The sequence below is a fragment of the Lactuca virosa genome, chromosome 6, assembly GCF_052849685.1.
Source record: "Lactuca virosa cultivar CGN04683 chromosome 6, Lactuca_virosa_CGN04683_v6, whole genome shotgun sequence".
Lineage (NCBI taxonomy): Eukaryota > Viridiplantae > Streptophyta > Magnoliopsida > Asterales > Asteraceae > Lactuca > Lactuca virosa.
This window is the reverse complement of record NC_136431.1, coordinates 255778144-255787453: the sequence shown is the minus strand read 5'-3', so window position 1 is coordinate 255787453 and position 9310 is coordinate 255778144.

Sequence of the window (9310 nt, the reverse complement as noted above, 5' to 3'; positions counted from 1 at the left end):
AGTTGGAAACGTCATTGCGGATGGAACTTTCATTGCGGTTGAGAAACGTCATTGCGGATGAACAAGGAAAGACTGCAGTGAGAAACTGAGAGAAAAACACTTGTACAAAGATTAGTAATAACAAACCATAAAGACCCATGAGAGATACGTATGATATATGGTTGCGGTACCTAGACAGCGGTACCAAAACCATCTATCACATATAATTCTCAGTTAGAACCGTAACGGAGACCAAGGATGGTCTGCGGTAGCTAACAATTCAAAAAGAATTGTGGGTCTGGATTCATCATTCCTAACATTTGCAGGAAGATGTTAAGCTTTGTTGAATCGAGTGCTTTTGTGAACACATCAGCAATCTCTTCATGAGAAGGGACAAAGATGAGTTCAATATTACCTTTTAAGATGTGGTCTTTGATGAAATGATACCGTAGTTCAATGTGCTTAGTCTTGGAGTGCTGAATTGGATTGTGAGAAATAGCAATAGCACTTTCAGAGTCACAATAGATCGGTATCCGCAACATTCTATACCCGTAGTCCATTAGTTGAGTTTTCATCCAAAGGACTTGAGAGCAATAGCTGGCTGCGGCCACATTCTCGGCTTTTGCAGTTGATAGAGAGACACAACTTTGTTTTCTTGAGGACCAGCTAACTAGTCTTTCACCCAAGAATTGACATCCTCCTAAAGTGCTTTTTCGATCGAGCTTGCATCCGGCATGATCCGCATCTGTGAAAGCTTGCAGGCTGAAGTCATTGCCTGCGGGGTACCATAGACCAAGAGATTTGCTTCCTTTCAGGTACAGTAGTATCTGTTTGGCTGCGGTCATATGTGAGACTTTTGGGTCAGCCTGATACCTTGCACATACACCAGTTGCAAAGACAATGTCTGGCCTGCTTGCAGTGAGGTACATCAAAGAGCCGATGATGCCTCTATAAGTCTTGTGATCCACAGATTCGCCTGAGGGATCAGCAAAGATCTTATAACCGAAGGCCATGGGGACCTTAGCAGATGAACAGTTGTCCATAGAATATTTCTTCAATAGTTCAGTGGTGTATTTTTCTTGATGAATGAATATGCCTTGCGGTACTTGTTTCACTTGAAGACCTAGAAAGAAATTAATCTCTCTATTCATACTCATTTTGAACTTGTTGGTCATGAGCTTAGCAAATTCAACCACCATGCCTTGATCAGTCGAACCGAAGATGATATCATCCACATATATTTGTACCATCATGAGGTGGTCGCCTTTTGCTTTTCTGAATAGTGTGGGATCAATCACTCCTCTCTTGTACCCGGATGAGACAAGGAATTCAGAAAGAGTCTCATACCATGCTCTTGGGGCTTGCTTCAGACCGTAGACTGCCTTTTCAAGCTTGTAGCAGTGGTCTGGGAATTCAACTTTTTCAAAGCCTGGAGGTTGCTGAAGATAAACCTCTTCTTTTAGTTCCCCATTGAGAAAGGCACTCTTAACGTCCATTTGGTGTACCTTGACGTTTTTGTGGGCTGCGTATGCTAGAAAGATCCGGATAGCTTCTATGCGTGCTACCGGAGCATACGTTTCATCGTAGTCAATGCCTTCAAGTTGACTATACCCCTTTGCAACTTGCCTTGCCGTGTTTCTGACTACCGCACCAGATTCATCCAACTTATTTTTGAACACCCATCTAGTGCGAACAATGGAGTGACCACGTGGCTTCGGAACGAGCTGCCAAACTTTATTTCTTTGAAATTCTTCAAGCTCTTCTTGCATTGCGGCTATCCAGTCAGGTTCAAGCAATGCTTCTTTGATCGTTCTGGGTTCTAACGAGGAAATAAATGCTGCATAGTGGCAGTGATCAGATAGGTCCTTGGAAGATCGAGTCTAGATGCATGCGGATGGGTTCCCAATGACTTGACCTGGTGGGTGGTCTTTCGTCCATACATGAAGACGTGGCAGCAGATGATCAGCAGCTGCGGTAGAGGGAATATCTTGAATGTCAGAGGAATCTGCGGTTGGAGATGACAGTTCCCCCTGGACTTGAGAACATCCTGCTGAGTCATCTTGATCTATTGGAAAGGAATTTTCTTGAGCAGTTGGGAGAGGTTCCCCCTGGTTTGTAGATAGGAGTTCCTCTGGAACCTGAGAAGGTTCCCCCTGGACTGCGGATGGGAAAGTGACAATCCTTGGATCAGTTCTAGTGTCGATATTTTCTATGAGTTCATCATCCGAATCCAAAGATACGTTTGATGGTAATGCTTCTCTGCGGACAAGAATTTGAACAACATCAAGTACTGGAACCTCGACGGTTGCGGCTAGATCCGGAGTAGATCTTTCCCCCTCAACCGGAGAGGTGGAAGTATTGAGAGAGGCTACTTCAGATAGAGATGGTCCAGAAACATCAGCATGTTGTTGTTAAGCTGCGGGTGACACAAGAACTTCGGATAGTTTCGCCGTTTCAATAGGATCGAAAAGATCCTCATAGTTGACTTCAACTAGATTCAAGGGACCTGAAGAGGTAGGAATGTCACTTTACATGATTGCGGTGGTTTCAGTGGATGGAGGGGCGTCGCGGATGTGAGAATCATCAAATTTCACATCGAAGCTTTCAATGATCAGCCTTGTACGCCTGATGAGCACTCGATAAGCAACTTTGTTAGTGGAGTAACCAAGGAATATGCCTTCGTTGGACTTCGGTGCAAACTTGTTGAGCTGATCTCTGTTGTTTATCACGAAGCATCTACACCCAAAAATATGAAAGAAGCGAATATTGGGCTTGCGGTTGTTAAGGCCCTCATATGGTGTTTTATTGAGGCGTTTGCGCACGATACTTCGGTTTTGGACAAAGCATGCGGTTGCTACTGCTTCAGCCCAGAAGTAGAGAGGAAGTTGGGCGAAGTTAAGCATTGATATGGCTGCTTCTACCAGTGTGCGGTTCCTTCTTTCTACTACACCATTTTGTTGCGGTGTGTAGGGTGCTGAGAAGTTGTGAGAAATGCCTTTGGACACCAAGAAACTGTTAAGAAGATGATTAGTGAACTCGGTTCCATTATCACTGCAGATGCATCTAACTGGAAGCTTGATCTGAAGTTCGATTACTTTGATGAAGTTGATGAAGATCTGCGGTGTCTCTGATTTGAGTCTGAGGAAGAAGACCCATGTGAAGCGTGTATAGTCATCAACAATAACCAGTATATACTTCTTGTGGTGGAGGCTGGCTACGGTTGATGGACCGCAGAGATCAATGTGCAATAGCTCCAGTGGTTCAGAAATAGAAGAGTCCATTATCAGAGGGTGACTTGCTTTAGACTGCTTACCACTTTCACAAGCCGGACAGAGTATCAGTGCTAAATTTGAGAATAGGGAGACCGCGGACTAGTTCTCCAGTGACTAAGTTGTTGATGTACCGGAAGTTGAGATGAGCTAGCTTACGGTGCCATAGCCAGCTGACTTCGGATACAGCTTTGGACAAGAAACACAATTGCGGTTTACCAATGATTAGAGAAACATCCAAAGGGTACATGGTACCTTCGGATCGAGATTTGATCAGGCAAGTGTTTCTATCACTCGTCATTACGTAGCAAAACTGATCATCAAATTCAACACGATGTCCTGCTTTACATAGTTGGCCAACACTGATGAGATTGTGTTTAAGGCTTTCTACATAAGCAACCTTCTGAATGGAAAAGTTCCCCGTAGTGAGAACACCGTAACCTCGGATGACACCGTTTGCATTGTTACCAAACGTGACATTTCCACCATTGCATATAGGCCTGAAATCCCGAAGGTACTCTAACCTTCCGGTCATGTGCAAGGAGCAGGCACTGTCAATTAACCACTCTTCTTCTTGTTCCTCCTTGCACAAAGCCTAAGAATTACACGGTTAGTTTAGGCATCCAAACAAGTTTGGAGCCTGGGACAATTGATGTGTTTCTGAGTGATACATGGTCCGAGGTTGCAGGGACAGGTCTCTTGTCAACTTTTGAGCCTAGTCCTGGGTGTTTGAGTAGATTTGGAGTGTTGTGATTTTTTGAAAAAATACGAGGTTTCTGTCTCTGACTCGATTTGACATGAGATAAAACCTTTTGACAACTACACTAACATTTACAAAAGGATATTTTGTCTTTTGATCTAACACTGTGATTGGTCAGCAGTTTTAAGGATGTTTTGGATCTGTTACCGGTCTGAGATGGGTAATTCCTGACACGAGTGTTTTTGGGTTTTGAAAAAGTCTGTTTATGAAAGGTTTTAGCACGTGTAGATTTCTGAATTCTTTTTGATGGATTTGGTAAGATACCCTTCCATTTGAAATTTTGACGTGACTTTAAAAGTGTTGGAGTGGGTAAAATACCTTTCCATTTAGGATCATTTGAAGAATAGACCTGAAAAACATAGTTTCGAAAAGATTGAACACCCTTTTGGGTTGTGTCAGAAGGAGTAGGAATGACTTTTGAAACTGAACTTTCCTTTTTGTTTGTTTTATTGAAAGAAGAGTTTTTTGAAATGTAGTGAGAGAAAACAAATTTTTTAGGACTTTTGGATTTAGGAAATCTGACTTGCTTCTTGTTTTTTGAAAAAAAGTTTATCCATTAGTACCGCGGGATCTGATTTCTTCTTTAAAAGCCTTTTTTGCCAAAGATTTTGGTGAACCGCAGTCATTGTTGTTCAACTGCGGTTTCCTGGAATTCTTAGAATGATTTTGAAAACACGGACTTGAGTCAGCAGTGGCCAGCATGCAGATTTTCCCTCTTCCTTTGACACTGCTGATGGCCTCATCTTCGTCTCCGGATGACCAGACTTGATGGTCTCTTTTGACATGGGCCACGTATGCCCTTGCCTTTTCAGCTTTTTCTTTGTCTTCCAACTCTTGAGCCATTCTAAGGTAGAATGCTCTGTCTTTTACTACATTGGCCTTACAATCTCGTGCAAAGTGATTCTCTTTGTTGCATTTGTGACAAATTACAACATCAGTCTTGTCTTCTGAAGGAGTACCAGAGTCAGTGATTTGAGGAGACTGCGGTACCTCCTTTGGTTGAATATTCTGAGATTGCGGTGGTGGATGAGAACTTTTGGGAAATCGAGAGTGGTTATTCTGAGAACCGAAGTTACGGTTGAATGGAGGTTTGTTGAACTGCTGATTCTTGCGGAAGGAAGGAGGTGGTAGAGGGTTGAACTGTTGGCTAACCAGAGCAATAGCCTTCTGAAAATCTTCTTCATCATCATATTTAGAATCCGCTTCGTATGACTGCGGTAGAGTGTCATACGAGGAAGGGTAAGGTGACTGCGGTGGAGCTTGTGCTATGAGAGCAAGTGGTCCTCCGAAGTCAGCACAGTCTTTGAGTACGGTGGATTCTTGAGCTTGCAGCTCTCCATAGAGCTTGTAAAGTGACAGGGAGTGAATCTTTCTATCGCCTTGGACTATCATCTTGGCCGTAGTCCAATGTCTGCCCAAACCCTTAAGAAACTGAAGATTGATTTCATGGTTACTGCGGATGGTGCCCGCATTGATTTCATGAGCTTTGAAGTTGTTGAAGTCGTTGAGTGCGGTAGTAAGCTTCTTATCTTGTTCTTGTTCTGAGCCTTCGTACAGGTTTTTGAGAACATCCCAGATCTCTTTCGCTGATTTGCAATTTATGATAATATCGAAGTTGTCAGGAGCAACTCCGCAGGAGATTTCATAAAAAGCAACAGCATCATTTTCCATTTTATCGAGATCATCCTTGGTGGGACGGCTCATGGCTGGTTGACCTCCTCCTAGCCTGGTTGTAGCGCCGTCAGTTTGGACTGGTGTAAGGACTGGAACATGTGGTCCTTCTTCTACGGATCGCCATACATCTCTACCCAGTCTTCTCAAGTACCTTTCCATTCTTTGTGACCAGTGATGATATTCATTTGCGACTAGTATTGGGGCTCGGTTAGAACCACCGACACTGTTGGAAACATTCAGAGATAATGATTGTGCCATTTGAAATTGTTTTTTTTGTTTGGAAGAAATGAGCTTTAGTGGTATAGAAGGCTCTTTGAAAAATCAGAGTTCCGTTTTCAAAAAGCAACCACTTTGGCTCTGATACCAATTGTTGAGAAAAAACTTGGAGACACACTTGAACAAAAGTTAGAACAAGTATAATGCGGAATAGTTAATCTCAAAGGATCTAAAAGCTCAACAATAATATAGTTAGATAGTTAGAGAGTTAGTTGCGGAAATGTAAAGGAATGGAAATGACAGCAATTGTTATATCAAGAAGACACTTAAGCTGATTCATAATAAGGAATCCATTCACTCCAAGTTAATAAGGAAGATCAAGCTTAGTGATTAAGTCTTAAAGACTTGCTCCGAAGAGGGATTATGATCAGCAGAATTATGATAAGATTTAAGTAAGAAGAGATGAGTGAAGAAAGATAGAGAGATAACTTCAGAACGTGTATTCAGATAGAATTCATAAGTTATCGGTTCTTCTTTTTGAATACAAAGAGAGTAAGTCTCTATTTATAAAGACTTAGAAACTACACTAGATTACAACTCTATAAGCAGCCGTGCAAGGCATACTGGATAATAGAGTGTATTACATAAAAGACAAATAAAGTAATCTAGCTAAGTTGACTGCGGTAGCTGACTCCGGTTGCTGATGCGGTTGCTGATGAACAAGATTGACTCCGGGTGCTGAACCGTTGCGGTAGAAAGATGGTTGCGGTAGCTGAGTTCAAGAGGGTCACTTTTATGATTCAACATAAGTTTTAAAAGAGTTTAAGTAAAAGCATTTGGTATGTAAAAGAGTTTGTAAAACAGTTTGAAGTAAAACAGTTTGGTAACATAGTTTGAAAAGTAAGAAATCCACTTGTTTGGTTAGTTATTAATCACATGTGATTGATATAATAACTATAATTAAGGGGTATGAACTCACCTGTAGTGAGTGGTTTGGATGAACGGATGGTATAGGATGCTAAGTGTCAAGTGAAGACTTGAACAGACAGGCGGATCCTATTTAACATATAATGATACATATATGAATATAGTTAGTGCTTATAATAACTAATTATTGAATTGAAACCACCTTAGGGACTAGTAAACACTTATTTTGAAGTGTTACAACCATATATGATTGTATATAAGGGGTATATGGCTACACAAGGGAGTGTATGGTCAAAATGCACACTATTTGTGTGTGTGCGGCCAGGGTGTGCGACCAGGGTGTGTGTGCGGCTGCACACTCCCTATAAAATGTGCCAAAACGTGTTTTAAGGCTTTAGGACTCATCTAGGAAGGTTTCTTACTTCATGCTTTAGCCATATATGGAGTTCATTGCCATTTTGGACCTAAAAAGGGTGTGTGCGGCCACCATGATGTGTGCGGCCGCACACCCTTTATGAAGATGATAAAATTGTGTTTTTCTAGTATATCATCAAGTGTTCTTAGCATATAACAAGTTATGCTAAGTGTATACACGTTATAGAGGCTTGAAAGGGTGATTAAGGTCCAAAACTAGTGTGTGTTCTTGGTGTTCTTGGTGATCTAACACCAAATAGGTGTTTTCATGGATCAAAGCAAAGGGTTTTGCTAGTTAAGGTCATGTATCAACAATCAAAAGAAAGAATTTCTACCTTTTATGAAGATCAAGATGAAGTTTTGGATGATACTTGAGAGGATTTCGAGTTCTAGTCATGAAGAAGTGAAAAAGTGTTCAAAAATGACAAGTGTTGAATATATATGGGAGAGTGTGCGATTGGGATGGGTGTGTGGTCGCACACTCTTATGTGTGGCCGTACACACAAGTGTGTGGCCGCACACTCCATATGTTGGAATGTTTGGCTCATTTTCAAGGTGTTACACTCACAAAACTCATCCCACGAGTCATACCTTGATTATACTAGGTTTTAAACACTCTAATTGACTCTAAATAGTGCTAGAAAATAGCAAAAACGAGTCTAACCTTCATTGATTTGAATAAGTGTATAAGATAAAAATTTCGGATTGTCACATCATCCCCCCGTTAGAGAGAATTTCGTCCCGAAATTAGAGTTTAAGCAATTAAGTAGTTACAAATAACTAAGCAAAAAGATGAGGATATTTTAGTTTCATCTGATCCTCTCGCTCCCAAGTGAATTCAGGTCCTCGCTTGGCGTTCCAGCGAACCTTCACTATCGGGAAGCGGCTTTGCTTTGTTTGCTTGACCTCCCGGTCCATGATTTCTACAGGTTCTTCCACAAAGTTTAGGCTCTCGTTGATCACGATCTCGTCGAATGGGATTACAAGAGTCTCGTCGGACAGACACTTTTTCAAGTTCGAGACGTGGAAAGTAGAATGTACGTTACTGAGTTCGTGTGGTAAATTAAGTTTGTAAGCTACAGGGCCGATTCTGGCAAGAATCTCGAAAGGCCCTATGTACCTTGGATTTAGCTTTCCACGCTTTCCAAAGCGTATCAAGCCCTTCAGGGTGAGACTTTCAATAGAACACGGTCTCCCACTTGGAATTCCAACGGTTTCCTTCGTTTATCTGTGTAGCTTTTCTGTCGGTCTCTAGAGGTTTTCAATTGTTCACGAATCTGAACGATCTTCTCTGTCGTTTCCCGAATGATCTCCGGACCTGTGAGAGTGCTTTCAGGAACTCGCCCTTTAGCTAACTGGGTATCACCCACCTCAGCCCAGCACAGAGGGGATCTGCACTTTCGGCCATAGAGGGCCTCGAATGGAGCAGCCTTTATGCTCGTGTGATAACTGTTGTTGTAGGAAAATTTGACAAGGGGTAAATGAGTATCCCATGCTTTCCCAAAGTCGATCACACAGCCTCGCAACATATCTTCCAAGGTTTGGATAGTCCTCTCACTTTGTCCGTCGGTCTGTGGATGGTAGGATGTACTCATGTCCAGCCTAGTTCCTAGGGAACTTTTAGCGACTGCCAGAACCTTGAAGTGAACCTACTATCTCTGTCCGAGATAATGGATATGGGAACACCGTGCAATCGTACAATCTCCCAAATGTAAGTTCTTGTAAGCTTCTCCATCTTGTCTGTTTCTTTGATCGGCAGGAAGTGTGCGGACTTGGTCAATCTGTCAACGACGACCCTTATGGTATCAAGTTCACCCGTTGTCTTGGGCAACTTGGTTATGAAGTCCATAGTGATCCGCTCCCACTTCCATTCCGGTATCTCCGGTTGTTGTAGTAGACCGGAGGGTTTCTGGTATTCGACCTTGACCTTGGCGCAAGTAAGGCATTTACTCACGAAGGTAGCGATCTTTGCTTTCATGTTAGGCCACCAGTATAGCTTTTTAAGATCCAGATACATCTTATCTGAACCTAGGTGGACGGAATAACGAGTATTGTGCGCCTCGTTCATGAC